The 20,512-nt window shown below is 37.1% G+C and overlaps 1 long non-coding RNA gene across 3 annotated transcripts; it reads left to right on the top strand.

Annotated features, from left to right (window-relative positions):
* The first annotated feature begins 5,239 nt into the window (after window positions 1-5,239).
* Window positions 5,240-20,121, top strand: LOC127849546 (uncharacterized). Of its 3 annotated transcripts, none has more exons than XR_008034902.1 (3): window positions 5,240-5,399; window positions 11,739-12,010; window positions 19,997-20,121. It is a non-coding gene; the product is annotated as an uncharacterized LOC127849546 (long non-coding RNA). The 3 variants fall into 3 exon arrangements; XR_008034901.1 differs by lacking the exon at window positions 5,240-5,399 and adding an exon at window positions 8,940-9,602; XR_008034900.1 differs by lacking the exon at window positions 5,240-5,399 and adding an exon at window positions 11,153-11,475.
* The last annotated feature ends 391 nt before the right edge of the window (window positions 20,122-20,512 follow it).

Raw genomic sequence — 20,512 nt, 5'->3', positions numbered from 1 at the left:
CGGGTACCTAATTTCTCTCAATAATCGCGTATAAGTTCTCTATCTTCTCTCAATGTTCAGTTCTCTCAATGATCGCGTCTTAATTTCTCTCTCATCGCGCATAAGTTTTCTCTATTTTCACTCATTGTTCAGTTATCTCAGTGCTCACGTATACTTTTTCTTTGTCTCTTCGTGTTAAGTTCTCTCAATGATCGCGTATAAGTTCCTCTATATTCTCTCATTGTTCAGATTTTGTAATGATCGCGTCTTAAGTTCTCTCAGTTATCGTGTATAAGTGCGCTAATTCTCTCGTGTTAAGTTCTCTTATTGACCGTGTGTTTATTTGTCTCTGTAGTCGCGTGTTAAGTCTAATTAGGTTCCACCCTAATTTCTCTCAATAATCTCGTATAAAGTTCTCTATCTTCTCTCAATGTTCGTGTCGTGTATAAGTGCGCTCAGTTCTCTAAGTGTTTTACGTTCTCTCATTAACGGCGTTTTTGTTTGTCTTTGTTATCGCTTGTTAAGTTCTAACTAAGTTCTTACCTTATTTCTCTCTATAATCGCGTATAAGTTCTCTATGTTCTCTCATTGTCCAGTTCTCTCAATGATAGCGTCTTAATTTCTTTCAATAATCGCGTATAAGTTTCACTATGTCTCTACTTGTTCAGTTTTCTCTCAGTGTCGCGTGTAAGTTTTCTTTGTTCTGTCATTGTTACGTTCTTACAGTGATCGCGTATAAGTTCTCTAAGTTCTCTTTGTGTATAGTTCTCTCAATGATCAGTCTTAAGTTCTCTCAGTTATAACGTGTAAGTGCGCTAAGTTCTCTCAGTGTTAAGTTCTCTTATTGACCGTGTGTTAATTTGTCTCTGTAGTCGCGTGTTAAGTTCTAACTAAGTTCCAACATAATTTCTCTCAATAATCGTGTATAAGTTCTCTATCTTCTCTCAATGTTCAGTTCTCTCAATGATCGCGTCTTAATTTCTCTCAATAATCGCGCATAAGTTCTCTATGTTCACTTTCATTGTTCAGTTATCTCAGTGCTCGCGTATAATTTTCTTTGTTCTCTTCGTGTTAAGTTCTCTCAATGATCGCGTATAAGTTTCTCTATATTCTCTCATTGTTCAGATTTTGTATGATCGCGTCTTAAGTTCTCTCAGTTATCGTGTATAAGTGCGCTAAGTTCTCTCAGTGTTAAGTTCTCTTATTGACCGTGTGTTAATTTGTCTCTGTAGTCGCGTGTTAAGTTCTAATTAAGTTCCACCCTAATTTCTCTCAATAATCGCGTATAAGTTCTCTATCTTCTCTCAATGTTCGTGTCGTGTATAAGTGCGCTCAGTTCTCTAAGTGTTACGTTCTCTCATTGACGGCGTTTTTGTTTGTCTTTGTTATCGCGTGTTAAGTTCTAACTAAGTTCTTACCTTATTTCTCTCTATAATCGCGTATAAGTTCTCTATGTTCTCTCATTGTCCAGTTCTCTCAATGATAGCGTCTTAATTTCTTTCAATAATCGCGTATAAGTTCACTATGTTTCTCTACTTGTTCAGTTTTCTCAGTGGTCGCGTGTAAGTTTTCTTTGTTCTGTCATTGTTACGTTCTCTCATTGATCGCGTATAAGTTCTCTAAGTTCTCTTTGTGTATAGTTCTCTCAATGATCAGTCTTAAGTTCTCTCAGTTATTACGTGTAAGTGCGCTAAGTTCTCTCAGTGTTAAGTTCTCTTATTGACCGTGTGTTAATTTGTCTCTGTAGTCGCGTGTTAAGTTCTAACTAAGTTCCAACATAATTTCTCTCAATAATCGTGTATAAGTTCTCTATCTTCTCTCAATGTTCAGTTCTCTCAATGATTGCGTCTTAATTTCTCTCAATAATCGCGCATAAGTTCTCTATGTTCACTCATTGTTCAGTTATCTCAGTGCTCGCGTATAAGTTTTCTTTGTTCTCTTCGTGTTAAGTTCTCTCAATGATCGCGTATAAGTTCTCTATATTCTCTCATTGTTCAGATTTTGTAATGATCGCGTCTTAAGTTCTCTCAGTTATCGTGTATAAGTGCGCTAAGTTCTCTCAGTGTTAAGTTCTCTTATTGACCGTGTGTTAATTTGTCTCTGTAGTCGCGTGTTAAGTTCTAATTAAGTTCCAATCTAATTTCTCTCAATAATCGCGTATAAGTTCTCTATCTTCTCTCAATGTTCGTGTCGTGTATAAGTGCGCTCAGTTCTCTAAGTGTTACGTTCTCTCATTGACGGCGTTTTTGTTTGTCTTTGTTATCGCGTGTTAAGTTCTAACTAAGTTCTTACCTTATTTCTCTCTATAATCGCGTATAAGTTCTCTATGTTCTCTCATTGTCCAGTTCTCTCAATGATAGCGTCTTAATTTCTTTCAATAATCGCGTATAAGTTCACTATGTTCTCTACTTGTTCAGTTTTCTCAGTGGTCGCGTGTAAGTTTTCTTTGTTCTGTCATTGTTACGTTCTTACAGTGATCGCGTATAAGTTCTCTAAGTTCTCTTTGTGTATAGTTCTCTCAATGATCAGTCTTAAGTTCTCTCAGTTATAACGTGTAAGTGCGCTAAGTTCTCTCAGTGTTAAGTTCTCTTATTGACTGTGTGTTAATTTGTCTCTGTAGTCGCGTGTTAAGTTCTAACTAAGTTCCAACATAATTTCTCTCAATAATCGTGTATAAGTTCTCTATCTTCTCTCAATGTTCAGTTCTCTCAATGATCGCGTCTTAATTTCTCTCAATAATCGCGCATAAGTTCTCTATGTTCACTCATTGTTCAGTTATCTCAGTGCTCGCGTATAAGTTTTCTTTGTTCTCTTCGTGTTAAGTTCTCTCATTGATCGCGTCTTAAGTTATCTCAGTTATCGCGTATAAGTGCTCTATGTTCTCTCAGTGTTAAGTTCTCTCAGTGATCGAATCTAAATTTTTCTTATTGATCGCGTATATGTTCTTATTTTTTCTATCAATGTGAAGTTGGAAACACGACTGACCCCTTAACACCCAAATATCTCCCGATATACACCCTGAAATGCACCCAATGCACCCAAATTCGCTCAAAATACCCAAATACTCATAATTTTGGCAGGTTAGGGTTAGAGTTAGGGTTAGGTTAGGGTAAGGTTAGGGTATTTTGAGAGTATATTGGGTATTTTGAGCATATTTGGGGGGTCTAAGGTTTTCTCAGTTATCGCGTATAAGTGCTCTAAGTTCTATCAGTGTTAAGTACTCTCATTGACCGCGTTTTAGTTTGTCTCTGTGATGCGTGTTAAGTTCTGTCAATGGTCGCGTCCTTATTTCTCTCAATAATCGGGTATAGTTCTCTGTGTTCTCTCATTGTTGAGTTCTCTCAATGATCGCGTGTTAATTTCTCTCATTAATCGCCTATAAGTTCTCTATGTTCTCTCATTGTTCAGTTCTCTCAGTGGTCGTGTATGTTTTCTTGTTCTCTTCGTGTTAAGTTATCTCAATGATCGCGTATAAGTACTCTGTGTTCTCTAATTGTTCAGTTCTCTCAATGATCGCGTCTTAATTTCTCTCATTAATCGCGCATAAGTTCTCTCATTAACTGCGTTTTAATTTGTCTCTCTGATCGCGTGTTAAGTTCTGTCAGTGATTGTGTCCTAATTTCTCTCAATAATCGCGTATAAGTTCTCTATGTTCTCTCATTGTTCTGTTCTCTCAGTGGTGGCGTTTAAGTTTTCTTTGTTCTCTTCGTGTTAAGTTATCTCAATGATCGCGTATAAGTTCTCTATGTTCTCTAATTGTTCAGTTCTCTCAATGATCGCGTCTTAATTTCTCTCATTAATCGCACATAGGTTCTCTCATTAACTGCGTTTTAATTTGTCTCTGTGATCGCGTGTTAAGTACTGTCAGTGATCGTGTCCTAATTTCTCTCAATAATCGCGTATAAGTTCTCTATGTTCTCTCATTGTTCTGTTCTCTCAGTGGTGGCGTATAAGTTTTCTTTGTTCTCTTCGTGTTAAGTTATCTAAATGATCACGTATAAGTTCTCTATGTTCTCTAATTGTTCAGTTCTCTCAATGATCGCGTCTTAATTTCTCTCAATAATCGTGAATAAGTTCTCTAGGTTCTCTCATTGTTCTGTTCTCTCAGTGGTCGCATATAAGTTTTCTTTCTTCTCTTCGTGTCAAGTTCTCTCAATGATCGCGTATAAGTTCTCTAAATTCTCTCAGTGTTAAGTTCTCTTAATGATGGCGTCGTAAGTTCTCTCAGTTATCGTGTCTAAGTTTGCTTAAGTTCTCTCAGTGTTAAGCTCTCTCATTGACGGCGTTTTAATTTGTCTCTGTGATTGCGTGTTCAGTTCTGTCAGTGGTCGCGTCCTAATTTCTATCAATTATTGTGCATAAGTTCTCTATGTTCTCTCATTGTTCTGTTCTCTCAGTGGTCGCGTATAAGTTTTCTTTGTTCTCTTTGTGTTAAGTTCTCTCATTGATCGCGTCTTCAGTTATCGCGTATAAGTGCTCTATGTTCTCTCAGTGTTAAGTTCTCTCAGTGATTGAATCTAAATTTTTCTTATTGATCGCGTATATGTTCTTATTTTTTCTATCAATGTGAAGTTGGAAACACGACTGACCCCTTAACACCCAAATATCTCCCGATATACACCCTGAAATGCACCCAAATTCGCTCAAAATACCCAAATACTCATAATTTTGGCAGGTTAGGGTTAGAGTTAGGGTTAGGTTAGGGTATTTTGAGAGTATATTGGGTATTTTGAGCATATTTGGGGGGTCTAAGGTTTTCTCAGTTATCGCGTATAAGTGCTCTAAGTTCTATCAGTGTTAAGTACTCTCATTGACCGCGTTTTAGTTTGTCTCTGTGATGCGTGTTAAGTTCTGTCAATGGTCGCGTCCTTATTTCTCTCAATAATCGGGTATAAGTTCTCTGTGTTCTCTCATTGTTGAGTTCTCTCAATGATCGCGTCTTAATTTCTCTCATTAATCGCCTATAAGTATAATGTTCTCTCATTGTTCAGTTCTCTCAGTGGTCGTGTATGTTTTCTTTGTTCTCTTCGTGTTAAGTTATCTCAATGATCGCGAAAATAAGTTCTCTAAGTTCTCTCAGTATTTAGTTCTCTTAATGATCGCGTCTTAAGTTCTCTCAGTTATCGTGTATAAGTGCGCTAAGTTCTCTAAGTGTTACATTCTCTCATTGACCATGTGTTAATTTGTTTCTGTAATCGCGTGTTAAGTTCTTACTAAGTTCTAACCAAATTTCTCTCAATAATCGCGTATAAGTTCTCTATCTTCTCTCATTGTTCTGTTCTCTCAGTGGTGACGTATAAGTTTTCTTTGTTCTCTTCGTGTTAAGTTATCTCAATGATCGCGTATAAGTACTCTGTGTTCTCTAATTGTTCAGTTCTCTCAATGATCGCGTCTTAATTTCTCTCATTAATCGCGCATAAGTTCTCTCATTAACTGCGTTTTAATTTGTCTCTCTGATCGCGTGTTAAGTTCTGTCAGTGATTGTGTCCTAATTTATCTCAATAATCGCGTATAAGTTCTCTATGTTCTCTCATTGTTCTGTTCTCTCAGTGGTGGCGTTTAAGTTTTCTTTGTTCTCTTCGTGTTAAGTTATCTCAATGATCGCGTATAAGTTCTCTATGTTCTCTAATTGTTCAGTTCTCTCAATGATCGCGTCTTAATTTCTCTCATTAATCGCACATAGGTTCTCTCATTAACTGCGTTTTAATTTGTCTCTGTGATCGCGTGTTAAGTTCTGTCAGTGATCGTGTCCTAATTTCTCTCAATAATCGCGTATAAGTTCTCTATGTTCTCTCATTGTTCTGTTCTCTCAGTGGTGGCGTATAAGTTTTCTTTGTTCTCTTCGTGTTAAGTTATCTAAATGATCACGTATAAGTTCTCTATGTTCTCTAATTGTTCAGTTCTCTCAATGATCGCTTCTTAATTTCTCTCAATAATCGTGAATAAGTTCTCTACGTTCTCTCATTGTTCTGTTCTCTCAGTGGTCGCATATAAGTTTTCTTTCTTCTCTTCGTGTCAAGTTCTCTCAATGATCGCGTATAAGTTCTCTAAATTCTCTCAGTGTTAAGTTCTCTTAATGATCGCGTCGTAAGTTCTCTCAGTTATCGTGTCTAAGTTTGCTTAAGTTCTCTCAGTGTTAAGCTCTCTCATTGACGGCGTTTTAATTTGTCTCTGTGATTGCGTGTTCAGTTCTGTCAGTGGTCGCGTCCTAATTTCTATCAATTATTGTGCATAAGTTCTCTACGTTCTCTCATTGTTCTGTTCTCTCAGTGGTCGCGTATAAGTTTTCTTTGTTCTCTTCATGTTAAGTTCTCTCAATGATCACGTACAAGTTCTCTATATTCTCTCATTGTTCAGTTCTTGTAATATTGCGTCTTAAGTTCTCTCAGTTATCGTGTATAAGTGCGCTAAGTTCTCTCAGTGTTAAGTACTCTCATTGACCGCGTTTTAATTTGTCTCTGTGATGCGTGTTAAGTTCTGTCAATGGTCGCGTCCTAATTTCTCTCAATTATCGCGTATAAGTTCTCTATATTCTCTCATTGTTCAGTTCTCTAAATGATCGCGTCTTAATTTCTATCAATAATCGCGCATAAGTTCTCTTTGTTCTTTCATTGTTCTGTTCTCTCAGTGGTCGCGTATACGTTTACTTTGTTCTCTTCATGTTAAGTTCTCTCAATGATCGCGTATAAGTTCTCTATATTCTCTCATTGTTCAGTTTTTGTAATGATCGCGTCTTAAGTTCTCTCAGTTATCGTGTATAAGTGCGCTAAGTTCTCTCAGTGTTAAGTACTCTCATTGACCCGCGTTTTAGTTTGTCTCTGTGATGCGTGTTAAGTTCTGTCAATGGTCGCGTCCTAATTTCTCTCAATAATCGTGTATAAGTTCTCTATGTTCTCTCATTGTTGAGTTCTCTCAATGATCGCGTCTTAATTTCTCTCATTAATAGCGCATAAGTTCTCTAAGTTCTCCCATTGTTCAGTTCTCTCAGTGGTCGCGTATATGTTTTCTTTGTTCTCTTCGTGTTAAGATATCTCAATGATCGCGAAAATAAGTTCTCTAAGTTCTCTCAGTATTTAGTTCTCTTAATGATCGCGTCTTAAGTTCTCTCAGTTATCGTGTATAAGTGCGCTCAGTTCTCTAAGTCTTACGTTCTGTCATTGACGGCGTTTTTATTTGTCTTTGTTATCGCGTGTTAAGTTCTAACTAAGTTCTAACCTTATTTCTCTCTATAATCGCGTATAAGTCCTCTATGTTCTCTCATTGTCCAGTTCTCTCAATGATAGCGTCTTAATTTCTTTCAATAATCGCGTATAAGTTCACTATGTTCTCTACTTGTTCAGTTTTCTCAGTGGTCGCGTGTAAGTTTTCTTTGTTCTGTCATTGTTACGTTCTCTCATTGATCGCGTATAAGTTCTCTAAGTTCTCTTTGTGTATAGTTCTCTCAATGATCAGTCTTAAGTTCTCTCAGTTATAACGTGTAAGTGCGCTAAGTTCTCTCAGTGTTAAGTTCTCTTATTGACCGTGTGTTAATTTGTCTCTGTAGTCGGGTATTAAGTTCTAACTTAGTTCCAACCTAATTTCTCTCAATAATCGCGTATAAGTTCTCTATCTTCTCTCAATGTTCAGTTCTCTCAATGATCGCGTCTTAATTTCTCTCAATAATCGCGCATAAGTTCTCTATGTTCACTCATTGTTCAGTTATCTCAGTGCTCACGTATAAGTTTTCTTTGTTCTCTTCGTGTTAAGTTCTCTCAATGATCGCGTATAAGTTCTCTATATTCTCTCATTGTTCAGATTTTGTAATGATCGCGTCTTAAGTTCTCTCAGTTATCGTGTATAAGTGCGCTAAGTTCTCTCAGTGTTAAGTTCTCTTATTGACCGTGTGTTAATTTGTCTCTGTAGTCGCGTGTTAAGTTCTAATTAAGTTCAACCTAATTTCTCTCAATAATCGCGTATAAGTTCTCTATCTTCTCTCAATGTTCGTGTCGTGTATAAGTGCGCTCAGTTCTCTAAGTGTTACGTTCTCTCATTGACGGCGTTTTTGTTTGTCTTTGTTATCGCGTGTTAAGTTCTAACTAAGTTCTTACCTTATTTCTCTCTATAATCGCGTATAAGTTCTCTATGTTCTCTCATTGTCCAGTTCTCTCAATGATAGCGTCTTAATTTCTTTCAATAATCGCGTATAAGTTCACTATGTTCTCTACTTGTTCAGTTTTCTCAGTGGTCGCGTGTAAGTTTTCTTTGTTCTGTCATTGTTACGTTCTCTCATTGATCGCGTATAAGTTCTCTAAGTTCTCTTTGTGTATAGTTCTCTCAATGATCAGTCTTAAGTTCTCTCAGTTATAACGTGTAAGTGCGCTAAGTTCTCTCAGTGTTAAGTTCTCTTATTGACCGTGTGTTAATTTGTCTCTGTAGTCGCGTGTTAAGTTCTAACTAAGTTCCAACCTAATTTCTCTCAATAATCGCGTATAAGTTCTCTATCTTCTCTCAATGTTCAGTTCTCTCAATGATCGCGTCTTAATTTCTCTCAATAATCGCGCATAAGTTCTCTATGTTCACTCATTGTTCAGTTATCTCAGTGCTTCGCGTATAAGTTTTCTTTGTTCTCTTCGTGTTAAGTTCTCTCATTGATCGCGTCTTAAGTTATCTCAGTTATCGCGTATAAGTGCTCTATGTTCTCTCAGTGTTAAGTTCTCTCAGTGATCGAATCTAAATTTTTCTTATTGATCGCGTATATGTTCTTATTTTTCTATCAATGTGAAGTTGGAAACACGACTGACCCCTTAACACCCAAATATCTCCCGATATACACCCTGAAATGCACCCAAATGCACCCAAATTCGCTCAAAATACCCAAATACTCATAATTTTGGCAGGTTAGGGTTAGAGTTAGGGTTAGGTTAGGGTATTTTGAGAGTATATTGGGTATTTTGAGCATATTTGGGGGGTCTAAGGTTTTCTCAGTTATCGCGTATAAGTGCTCTAAGTTCTATCAGTGTTAAGTACTCTCATTGACCGCGTTTTAGTTTGTCTCTGTGATGCGTGTTAAGTTCTGTCAATGGTCGCGTCCTTATTTTTCTCAATAATCGGGTATAAGTTCTCTGTGTTCTCTCATTGTTGAGTTCTCTCAATGATCGCGTCTTAATTTCTCTCATTAATCGCCTATAAGTTCTCTATGTTCTCTCATTGTTCAGTTCTCTCAGTGGTCGTGTATGTTTTCTTTGTTCTCTTCGTGTTAAGTTATCTCAATGATCGCGAAAATAAGTTCTCTAAGTTCTCTCAGTATTTAGTTCTCTTAATGATCGCGTCTTAAGTTCTCTCAGTTATCGTGTATAAGTGCGCTAAGTTCTCTAAGTGTTACGTTCTCTCATTGACCATGTGTTAATTTGTTTCTGTAATCGCGTGTTAAGTTCTTACTAAGTTCTAACCAAATTTCTCTCAATAATCGCGTATAAGTTCTCTATCTTCTCTCATTGTTCTGTTCTCTCAGTGGTGACGTATAAGTTTTCTTTGTTCTCTTCGTGTTAAGTTATCTCAATGATCGCGTATAAGTACTCTGTGTTCTCTAATTGTTCAGTTCTCTCAATGATCGCGTCTTAATTTCTCTCATTAATCGCGCATAAGTTCTCTCATTAACTGCGTTTTAATTTGTCTCTCTGATCGCGTGTTAAGTTCTGTCAGTGATTGTGTCCTAATTTCTCTCAATAATCGCGTATAAGTTCTCTATGTTCTCTCATTGTTCTGTTCTCTCAGTGGTGGCGTTTAAGTTTTCTTTGTTCTCTTCGTGTTAAGTTATCTCAATGATCGCGTATAAGTTCTCTATGTTCTCTAATTGTTCAGTTCTCTCAATGATCGCGTCTTAATTTCTCTCATTAATCGCACATAGGTTCTCTCATTAACTGCGTTTTAATTTGTCTCTGTGATCGCGTGTTAAGTTCTGTCAGTGATCGTGTCCTAATTTCTCTCAATAATCGCGTATAAGTTCTCTATGTTCTCTCATTGTTCTGTTCTCTCAGTGGTGGCGTATAAGTTTTCTTTGTTCTCTTCGTGTTAAGTTATCTAAATGATCACGTATAAGTTCTCTATGTTCTCTAATTGTTCAGTTCTCTCAATGATCGCTTCTTAATTTCTCTCAATAATCGTGAATAAGTTCTCTACGTTCTCTCATTGTTCTGTTCTCTCAGTGGTCGCATATAAGTTTTCTTTCTTCTCTTCGTGTCAAGTTCTCTCAATGATCGCGTATAAGTTCTCTAAATTCTCTCAGTGTTAAGTTCTCTTAATGATCGCGTCGTAAGTTCTCTCAGTTATCGTGTCTAAGTTTGCTTAAGTTCTCTCAGTGTTAAGCTCTCTCATTGACGGCATTTTAATTTGTCTCTGTGATTGCGTGTTCAGTTCTGTCAGTGGTCGCGTCCTAATTTCTATCAATTATTGTGCATAAGTTCTCTATGTTCTCTCATTGTTCTGTTCTCTCAGTGGTCGCGTATAAGTTTTCTTTGTTCTCTTCGTGTTAAGTTCTCTCATTGATCGCGTCTTCAGTTATCGCGTATAAGTGCTCTATGTTCTCTCAGTGTTAAGTTCTCTCAGTGATTGAATCTAAATTTTTCTTATTGATCGCGTATATGTTCTTATTTTTCTATCAATGTGAAGTTGGAAACACGACTGACCCCTTAACACCCAAATATCTCCCGATATACACCCTGAAATGCACCCAAATTCGCTCAAAATACCCAAATACTCATAATTTTGGCAGGTTAGGGTTAGAGTTAGGGTTAGGTTAGGGTATTTTGAGAGTATATTGGGTATTTTGAGCATATTTGGGGGGTCTAAGGTTTTCTCAGTTATCGCGTATAAGTGCTCTAAGTTCTATCAGTGTTAAGTACTCTCATTGACCGCGTTTTAGTTTGTCTCTGTGATGCGTGTTAAGTTCTGTCAATGGTCGCGTCCTTATTTCTCTCAATAATCGGGTATAAGTTCTCTGTGTTCTCTCATTGTTGAGTTCTCTCAATGATCGCGTCTTAATTTCTCTCATTAATCGCCTATAAGTATAATGTTCTCTCATTGTTCAGTTCTCTCAGTGGTCGTGTATGTTTTCTTTGTTCTCTTCGTGTTAAGTTATCTCAATGATCGCGAAAATAAGTTCTCTAAGTTCTCTCAGCTATTTAGTTCTCTTAATGATCGCGTCTTAAGTTCTCTCAGTTATCGTGTATAAGTGCGCTAAGTTCTCTAAGTGTTACGTTCTCTCATTGACCATGTGTTAATTTGTTTCTGTAATCGCGTGTTAAGTTCTTACTAAGTTCTAACCAAATTTCTCTCAATAATCGCGTATAAGTTCTCTATCTTCTCTCATTGTTCTGTTCTCTCAGTGGTGACGTATAAGTTTTCTTTGTTCTCTTCGTGTTAAGTTATCTCAATGATCGCGTATAAGTACTCTGTGTTCTCTAATTGTTCAGTTCTCTCAATGATCGCGTCTTAATTTCTCTCATTAATCGCGCATAAGTTCTCTCATTAACTGCGTTTTAATTTGTCTCTCTGATCGCGTGTTCAGTTCTGTCAGTGATTGTGTCCTAATTTCTCTCAATAATCGCGTATAAGTTCTCTATGTTCTCTCATTGTTCTGTTCTCTCAGTGGTGGCCTTTAAGTTTTCTTTGTTCTCTTCGTGTTAAGTTATCTCAATGATCGCGTATAAGTTCTCTATGTTCTCTAATTGTTCAGTTCTCTCAATGATCGCGTCTTAATTTCTCTCATTAATCGCACATAGGTTCTCTCATTAACTGCGTTTTAATTTGTCTCTGTGATCGCGTGTTAAGTTCTGTCAGTGATCGTGTCCTAATTTCTCTCAATAATCGCGTATAAGTTCTCTATGTTCTCTCATTGTTCTGTTCTCTCAGTGGTGGCGTATAAGTTTTCTTTGTTCTCTTCGTGTTAAGTTATCTAAATGATCACGTATAAGTTCTCTATGTTCTCTAATTGTTCAGTTCTCTCAATGATCGCTTCTTAATTTCTCTCAATAATCGTGAATAAGTTCTCTACGTTCTCTCATTGTTCTGTTCTCTCAGTGGTCGCATATAAGTTTTCTTTCTTCTCTTCGTGTCAACTTCTCTCAATGATCGCGTATAAGTTCTCTAAATTCTCTCAGTGTTAAGTTCTCTTAATGATCGCGTCGTAAGTTCTCTCAGTTATCGTGTCTAAGTTTGCTTAAGTTCTCTCAGTGTTAAGCTCTCTCATTGACGGCGTTTTAATTTGTCTCTGTGATTGCGTGTTCAGTTCTGTCAGTGGTCGCGTCCTAATTTCTATCAATTATTGTGCATAAGTTCTCTATGTTCTCTCATTGTTCTGTTCTCTCAGTGGTCGCGTATAAGTTTTCTTTGTTCTCTTCATGTTAAGTTCTCTCAATGATCACGTATAAGTTCTCTATATTCTCTCATTGTTCAGTTCTTGTAATGATTGCGTCTTAAGTTCTCTCAGTTATCGTGTATAAGTGCGCTAAGTTCTCTCAGTGTTAAGTACTCTCATTTACCGCGTTTTAATTTGTCTCTGTGATGCGTGTTAAGTTCTGTCAATGGTCGCGTCCTAATTTCTCTCAATTATCGCGTATAAGTTCTCTATATTCTCTCATTGTTCAGTTCTCTAAATATTCGCGTCTTAATTTCTATCAATAATCGCGCATAAGTTCTCTTTGTTCTTTCATTGTTCTGTTCTCTCAGTGGTCGCGTATAAGTTTACTTTGTTCTCTTCATGTTAAGTTCTCTCAATGATCGCGTATAAGTTCTCTATATTCTCTCATTGTTCAGTTTTTGTAATGATCGCGTCTTAAGTTCTCTCAGTTATCGTGTATAAGTGCGCTAAGTTCTCTCAGTGTTAAGTACTCTCATTGACCGCGTTTTAGTTTGTCTCTGTGATGCGTGTTAAGTTCTGTCAATGGTCGCGTCCTAATTTCTCTCAATAATCGCGTATAAGTTCTCTATGTTCTCTCATTGTTGAGTTCTCTCAATGATCGCGTCTTAATTTCTCTCATTAATAGCGCATAAGTTCTCTAAGTTCTCCCATTGTTCAGTTCTCTCAGTGGTCGCGTATATGTTTTCTTTGTTCTCTTCGTGTTAAGTTATCTCAATGATCGCGAAAATAAGTTCTCTAAGTTCTCTCAGTATTTAGTTCTCTTAATGATCGCATCTTAAGTTCTCTCAGTTATCGTGTATAAGTGCGCTCAGTTCTCTAAGTGTTATGTTCTGTCATTGATGGCGTTTTTATTTGTCTTTGTTATCGCGTGTTAAGTTCTAACTAAGTTCTAACCTTATTTCTCTCTATAATCGCGTATAAGTTCTCTATGTTCTCTCATTGTCCAGTTCTCTCAATGATAGCGTCTTAATTTCTTTCAATAATCGCGTATAAGTTCACTATGTTCTCTACTTGTTCAGTTTTCTCAGTGGTCGCGTGTAAGTTTTCTTTGTTCTGTCATTGTTACGTTCTCTCATTGATCGCGTATAAGTTCTCTAAGTTCTCTTTGTGTATAGTTCTCTCAATGATCAGTCTTAAGTTCTCTCAGTTATAACGTGTAAGTGCGCTAAGTTCTCTCAGTGTTAAGTTCTCTAATTGACCGTGTGTTAATTTGTCTCTGTAGTCGCGTGTTAAGTTCTAACTAAGTTCCAACCTAATTTCTCTCAATAATCGCGTATAAGTTCTCTATCTTCTCTCAATGTTCAGTTCTCTCAATGATCGCGTCTTAATTTCTCTCAATAATCGCGCATAAGTTCTCTATGTTCACTCATTGTTCAGTTATCTCAGTGCTCGCGTATAAGTTTTCTTTGTTCTCTTCGTGTTAAGTTCTCTCAATGATCGCGTCTTAAGTTCTCTCAGTTATCGCGTATAAGTGCTCTAAGTTCTCTCAGTGATCGAATCTAAATTTTTCTTATTGATCGCGTATATGTTCTTATTTTCTATCAATGTGAAGTTGGAAGCACGATTGACCCCTGAACACCCAAATATCTCCCGATATACACCCTGAAATGCACCCAAATGCACCCAAATTCGCTCAAAATACCCAAATACTCATAATTTTGGCAGGTTAGGGTTAGAGTTAGGGTTAGGTTAGGGTAAGGTTAGGGTATTTTGAAAGTATATTGGGTATTTTGAGCATATTTGGGGGGTCTACGGTTTTCTCAGTTATCGCGTATAAGTGCTCTAAGTTCTATCAGTGTTAAGTACTCTCATTGACCCCGTTTTAGTTTGTCTCTGTGATGCGTGTTAAGTTCTGTCAATGGTCGCGTCCTTATTTCTCTCAATAATCGGGTATAAGTTCTCTATGTTCTCTCATTGTTGAGTTCTCTCAATGATCGCGTCTTAATTTCTCTCATTAATCGCGCCTAAGTTCTCTATGTTCTCTCATTGTTCAGTTCTCTCAGTGGTCGCGTATATGTTTTCTTTGTTCTCTTTGTGTTAAGTTATCACAATGATCGCGAAAATAAGTTCTCTAAGTTCTCTCAGTATTTAGTTCTCTTAATGATCGCGTCTTAAGTTCTCTCAGTTATCGTGTATAAGTGCGCTAAGTTGTTATCTCAATGATCGCGTATAAGTTCTCTACATGTATATTCTCTAATTGTTCAGTTCTCTCAATGATCGCCTCTTAATTTCTATCAATTATCGTGCATAAGTTCTCTATGTTCTCTCATTGTTCTGTTCTCTCAGTGGTAGCGTATAAGTTTTCTTTGTTCTTTTCATGTTAAGTTCTCTCAATGATCGCGTATAAGTTCTCTATATTCTCTCATTGTTCAGTTCTTGTAATGATCGCGTCTTAAGTTCTCTCAGTTATCGTGTATAAGTGCGCTACATTCTCTCAGTGTTAAGTACTCTCATTGACTGCGTTTTAATTTGTCTCTGTGATGCGTGTTAAGTTCTGTCAATGGTCGCGTCCTAATTTCTCTCAATTATCGCGTATAAGTTCTCTATGTTCTCTCATTGTTCAGTTCTCTCAATGATCGCGTCTTCATTTCTTTCAATAATCGCGCATAAGTTCTCTCATTGTTCAGTTCTCTTAGTGGTGGCATATAAGTTTTCTTTGTTCCCTTCGTTTTAAGTTATCTCAATGATCACGTATAAGTTCTCTAAGTTCCCTCAGTGTGTAGTTCTCTTAATGATCGCGTTTTAAGTTCTCTCAGTTATCGTGTATAAGTTCGCTAAGTTCTCTCAGTGTTAAATTCTCTCATTGACGGCGTTTTTATTTGTCTCTGTGAAAGCGTGTTAAGTTTTGTCAGTGGTCGCGTACTAATTTCTCACAATAATCGCGTATAAGTTCTCTATATTCTGTCATTGTTCAGTTCTCTCAATGATCGCGTCTTCATTTCTCTCAATAATCGCGAATAAGTTCCCTATGTTCTCTCATTGTTCAGTTCTCTCAGTGGTGGCGTATAAGTTTTCCTTGTTCTCTACGTGTTAAGTTATCTCAATGATCGCATATAAGTTCTCTATGTTCTCTCATTGTTCAAGTCTCTCAATGATTGCGTCTTAATTTCTATCAATTATCGTGCATAAGTTCTCTTTGTTCTCTCATTGTTCTGTTCTCTCAGTGGTCGCGTGTAAGTTTACTTTGTTCTCTTTATGTTAAGTTCTCTCAATGATCGCGTATAAGTTCACTATATTCTCTCATTGTTCAGTTTTTGTAAAGATCGCGTCTTAAGTTCTCTCAGTTATCGTGTATAAGTGCGCTAAGTTCTCTCAGTGTTAAGTACTCTCATTGACCGCGTTTTAGTTTGTCTCTGTAATGCGTGTTAAGTTCTGTCAATGGTCGCGTCCTAATTTCTCTCAATAATCGCGTATAAGTTCTCTATGTTCTCTGATTGTTGAGTTCTCTCAATGATCGCGTCTCAATTTCTCTCATTAATCGTGCATAAGTTCTCTCATCGTTCAGTTCTCTCAGTGGTCGCGTATATGTTTTCTTTGTTCTCTTCGTGTTAAGTTATCTCAATGATCGCGAAAATAAGTTCTCTAAGTTCTCTCAGTATTTAGTTCTCTTAATGATCGCATCTTAAGTTTTCTCAGTTGTCGTGTATAAGTGCGCTCAGTTCTGTAAGTGTTACGTTCTCTCATTGACGGCGTTTTTATTTGTCTTTGTTATCGCGTGTTAAGTTCTAACTAAGTTCTTACCTTATTTCTCTCTATAATCGCGTATAAGTTCTCTATGTTCTCTCATTGTCCAGTTCTCTCAATGATAGCGTCTTAATTTCTTTCAATAATCGCGTATAAGTTCACTATGTTCTCTACTTGTTCAGTTTTCTCAGTGGTCGCGTGTAAGTTTTCTTTGTTCTGTCATTGTTACGTTCTTACATTGATCGCGTATAAGTTCTCTAAGTTCTCTTTGTGTATAGTTCTCTCAATGATCAGTCTTAAGTTCTCTCAGTTATAACGTGTAAGTGCGCTAAGTTCTCTCAGTGTTAAGTTCTCTTATTGACCGTGTGTTAATTTGTCTCTGTAGTCGCGTGTTAAGTTCTTACTAAGTTCCAACCTAATTTCTCTCAATAATCGGGTATAAGTTCTCTATCTTCTCTCAATGTTCAGTTCTCTCAATGATCGCGTCTTAATTTCTCTCAATAATCGCGCATAAGTTCTCTATGTTCACTCATTGTTCAGTTATCTCAGTGCTCGCGTATAAGTTTTCTTTGTTCTCTTCGTGTTAAGTTCTCTCAATGATCGCGTATAAGTTCTCTATATTCTCTCATTGTTCAGATTTTGTAATGATCGCGTCTTAAGTTCTCTCAGTTATCGTGTATAAGTGCGCTAAGTTCTCTCAGTGTTAAGTTCTCTTATTGACCGTGTGTTAATTTGTCTCTGTAGTCGCGTGTTAAGTTCTAATTAAGTTCCAACCTAATTTCTCTCAATAATCGCGTATAAGTTCTCTATCTTCTCTCAATGTTCGTGTCGTGTATAAGTGCGCTCAGTTCTCTAAGTGTTACGTTCTCTCATTGACGGCGTTTTTGTTTGTCTTTGTTATCGCGTGTTAAGTTCTAACTAAGTTCTTACCTTATTTCTCTCTATAATCGCGTATAAGTTCTCTATGTTCTCTCATTGTCCAGTTCTCTCAATGATAGCGTCTTAATTTCTTTCAATAATCGCGTATAAGTTCACTATGTTCTCTACTTGTTCAGTTTTCTCAGTGGTCGCGTGTAAGTTTTCTTTGTTCTGTCATTGTTACGTTCTTACAGTGATCGCGTATAAGTTCTCTAAGTTCTCTTTGTGTATAGTTCTCTCAATGATCAGTCTTAAGTTCTGTCAGTTATAACGTGTAAGTGCGCTAAGTTCTCTCAGTGTTAAGTTCTCTTATTGACTGTGTGTTAATTTGTCTCTGTAGTCGCGTGTTAAGTTCTAACTAAGTTCCAACATAATTTCTCTCAATAATCGTGTATAAGTTCTCTATCTTCTCTCAATGTTCAGTTCTCTCAATGATCGCGTCTTAATTTCTCTCAATAATCGCGCATAAGTTCTCTATGTTCACTCATTGTTCAGTTATCTCAGTGCTCGCGTATAAGTTTTCTTTGTTCTCTTCGTGTTAAGTTCTCTCATTGATCGCGTCTTAAGTTATCTCAGTTATCGCGTATAAGTGCTCTATGTTCTCTCAGTGTTAAGTTCTCTCAGTGATCGAATCTAAATTTTTCTTATTGATCGCGTATATGTTCTTATTTTTCTATCAATGTGAAGTTGGAAACACGACTGACCCCTTAACACCCAAATATCTCCCGATATACACCCTGAAATGCACCCAAATGCACCCAAATTCGCTCAAAATACCCAAATACTCATAATTTTGGCAGGTTAGGGTTAGAGTTAGGGTTAGGTTAGGGTAAGGTTAGGGTATTTTGAGAGTATATTGGGTATTTTGAGCATATTTGGGGGGTCTAAGGTTTTCTCAGTTATCGCGTATAAGTGCTCTAAGTTCTATCAGTGTTAAGTACTCTCATTGACCGCGTTTTAGTTTGTCTCTGTGATGCGTGTTAAGTTCTGTCAATGGTCGCGTCCTTATTTCTCTCAATAATCGGGTATAAGTTCTCTGTGTTCTCTCATTGTTGAGTTCTCTCAATGATCGCGTCTTAATTTCTCTCATTAATCGCCTATAAGTTCTCTATGTTCTCTCATTGTTCAGTTCTCTCAGTGGTCGTGTATGTTTTTTTTGTTCTCTTCGTGTTAAGTTATCTCAATGATCGCGTATAATTACTCAGTGTTCTCTAATTGTTCAGTTCTCTCAATGATCGCGTCTTAATTTCTCTCATTAATCGCGCATAAGTTCTCTCATTAACTGCGTTTTAATTTGTCTCTCTGATCGCGTGTTAAGTTCTGTCAGTGATTGTGTCCTAATTTCTCTCAATAATCGCGTATAAGTTCTCTATGTTCTCTCATTGTTCTGTTCTCTCAGTGGTGGCGTTTAAGTTTTCTTTGTTCTCTTCGTGTTAAGTTATCTCAATGATCGCGTATAAGTTCTCTATGTTCTCTAATTGTTCAGTTCTCTCAATGATCGCGTCTTAATTTCTCTCATTAATCGCACATAGGTTCTCTCATTAACTGCGTTTTAATTTGTCTCTGTGATCGCGTGTTAAGTACTGTCAGTGATCGTGTCCTAATTTCTCTCAATAATCGCGTATAAGTTCTCTATGTTCTCTCATTGTTCTGTTCTCTCAGTGGTGGCGTATAAGTTTTCTTTGTTCTCTTCGTGTTAAGTTATCTAAATGATCACGTATAAGTTCTCTATGTTCTCTAATTGTTCAGTTCTCTCAATGATCGCTTCTTAATTTCTCTCAATAATCGTGAATAAGTTCTCTACGTTCTCTCATTGTTCTGTTTTCTCAGTGGTCGCATATAAGTTTTCTTTCTTCTCTTCGTGTCAAGTTCTCTCAATGATCGCGTATAAGTTCTCTAAATTCTCTCAGTGTTAAGTTCTCTTAATGATCGCGTCGTAAGTTCTCTCAGTTATCGTGTCTAAGTTTGCTTAAGTTCTCTCGGTGTTAAGCTCTCTCATTGACGGCGTTTTAATTTGTCTCTGTGATTGCGTGTTTAGTTCTGTCAGTGGTCGCGTCCTAATTTCTATCAATTATTGTGCATAAGTTCTCTATGTTCTCTCATTGTTCTGTTCTCTCAGTGGTCGCGTATAAGTTTTCTTTGTTCTCTTCATGTTAAGTTCTCTCATTGATCACGTATAAGTTCTCTATATTCTCTCATTGTTCAGTTCTTGTAATGATTGCGTCTTAAGTTCTCTCAGTTATCGTGTATAAGTGCGCTAAGTTCTCTCAGTGTTAAGTACTCTCATTGACCGCGTTTTAATTTGTCTCTGTGATGCGTGTTAAGTTCTGTCAATGGTCGCGTCCTAATTTCTCTCAATTATCGCATATAAGTTCTCTATATTCTCTCATTGTTCAGTTCTCTAAATGATCGCGTCTTAATTTCTATCAATAATCGCGCATAAGTTCTCTTTGTTCTTTCATTGTTCTGTTCTCTCAGTGGTCGCGTATAAGTTTACTTTGTTCTCTTCATGTTAAGTTCTCTCAATGATCGCGTATAAGTTCTCTATATTCTCTCATTGTTCAGTTTTTGTAATGATCGCGTCTTAAGTTCTCTCAGTTATCGTGTATAAGTGCGCTAAGTTCTCTCAGTGTTAAGTACTCTCATTGACCGCGTTTTAGTTTGTCTCTGTGATGCGTGTTAAGTTCTGTCAATGGTCGCGTCCTAATTTCTCTCAATAATCGCGCATAAGTTCTCTATGTTCACTCATTGTTCAGTTATCTCAGTGCTCGCGTATAAGTTTTCTTTGTTCTCTTCGTGTTAAGTTCTCTCATTGATCGCGTCTTCAGTTATCGCGTATAAGTTCTCTATGTTCTCTCATTGTTCTGTTCTCTCAGTGGTGGCGTATAAGTTTTCTTTGTTCTCTTCGTGTTAAGTTATCTAAATGATCACGTATAAGTTCTCTATGTTCTCTAATTGTTCAGTTCTCTCAATGATCGCTTCTTAATTTCTCTCAATAATCGTGAATAAGTTCTCTAGGTTCTCTCATTGTTCTGTTCTCTCAGTGGTCGCATATAAGTTTTCTTTCTTCTCTTCGTGTCAAGTTCTCTCAATGATCGCGTATAAGTTCTCTAAATTCTCTCAGTGTTAAGTTCTCTTAATGATGGCGTCGTAAGTTCTCTCAGTTATCGTGTCTAAGTTTGCTTAAGTTCTCTCAGTGTTAAGCTCTCTCATTGACGGCGTTTTAATTTGTCTCTGTGATTGCGTGTTCAGTTCTGTCAGTGGTCGCGTCCTAATTTCTATCAATTATTGTGCATAAGTTCTCTATGTTCTCTCATTGTTCTGTTCTCTCAGTGGTCGCGTATAAGTTTTCTTTGTTCTCTTCGTGTTAAGTTCTCTCATTGATCGCGTCTTCAGTTATCGCGTATAAGTGCTCTATGTTCTCTCAGTGTTAAGTTCTCTCAGTGATTGAATCTAAATTTTTCTTATTGATCGCGTATATGTTCTTATTTTTCTATCAATGTGAAGTTGGAAACACGACTGACCCCTTAACAC

This window comes from Dreissena polymorpha, chromosome 11 (assembly GCF_020536995.1).
Source record: "Dreissena polymorpha isolate Duluth1 chromosome 11, UMN_Dpol_1.0, whole genome shotgun sequence".
NCBI classification, from domain to species: Eukaryota; Metazoa; Mollusca; class Bivalvia; order Myida; family Dreissenidae; genus Dreissena; species Dreissena polymorpha.
This window is presented reverse-complemented; position numbering and strand designations above follow the sequence as displayed.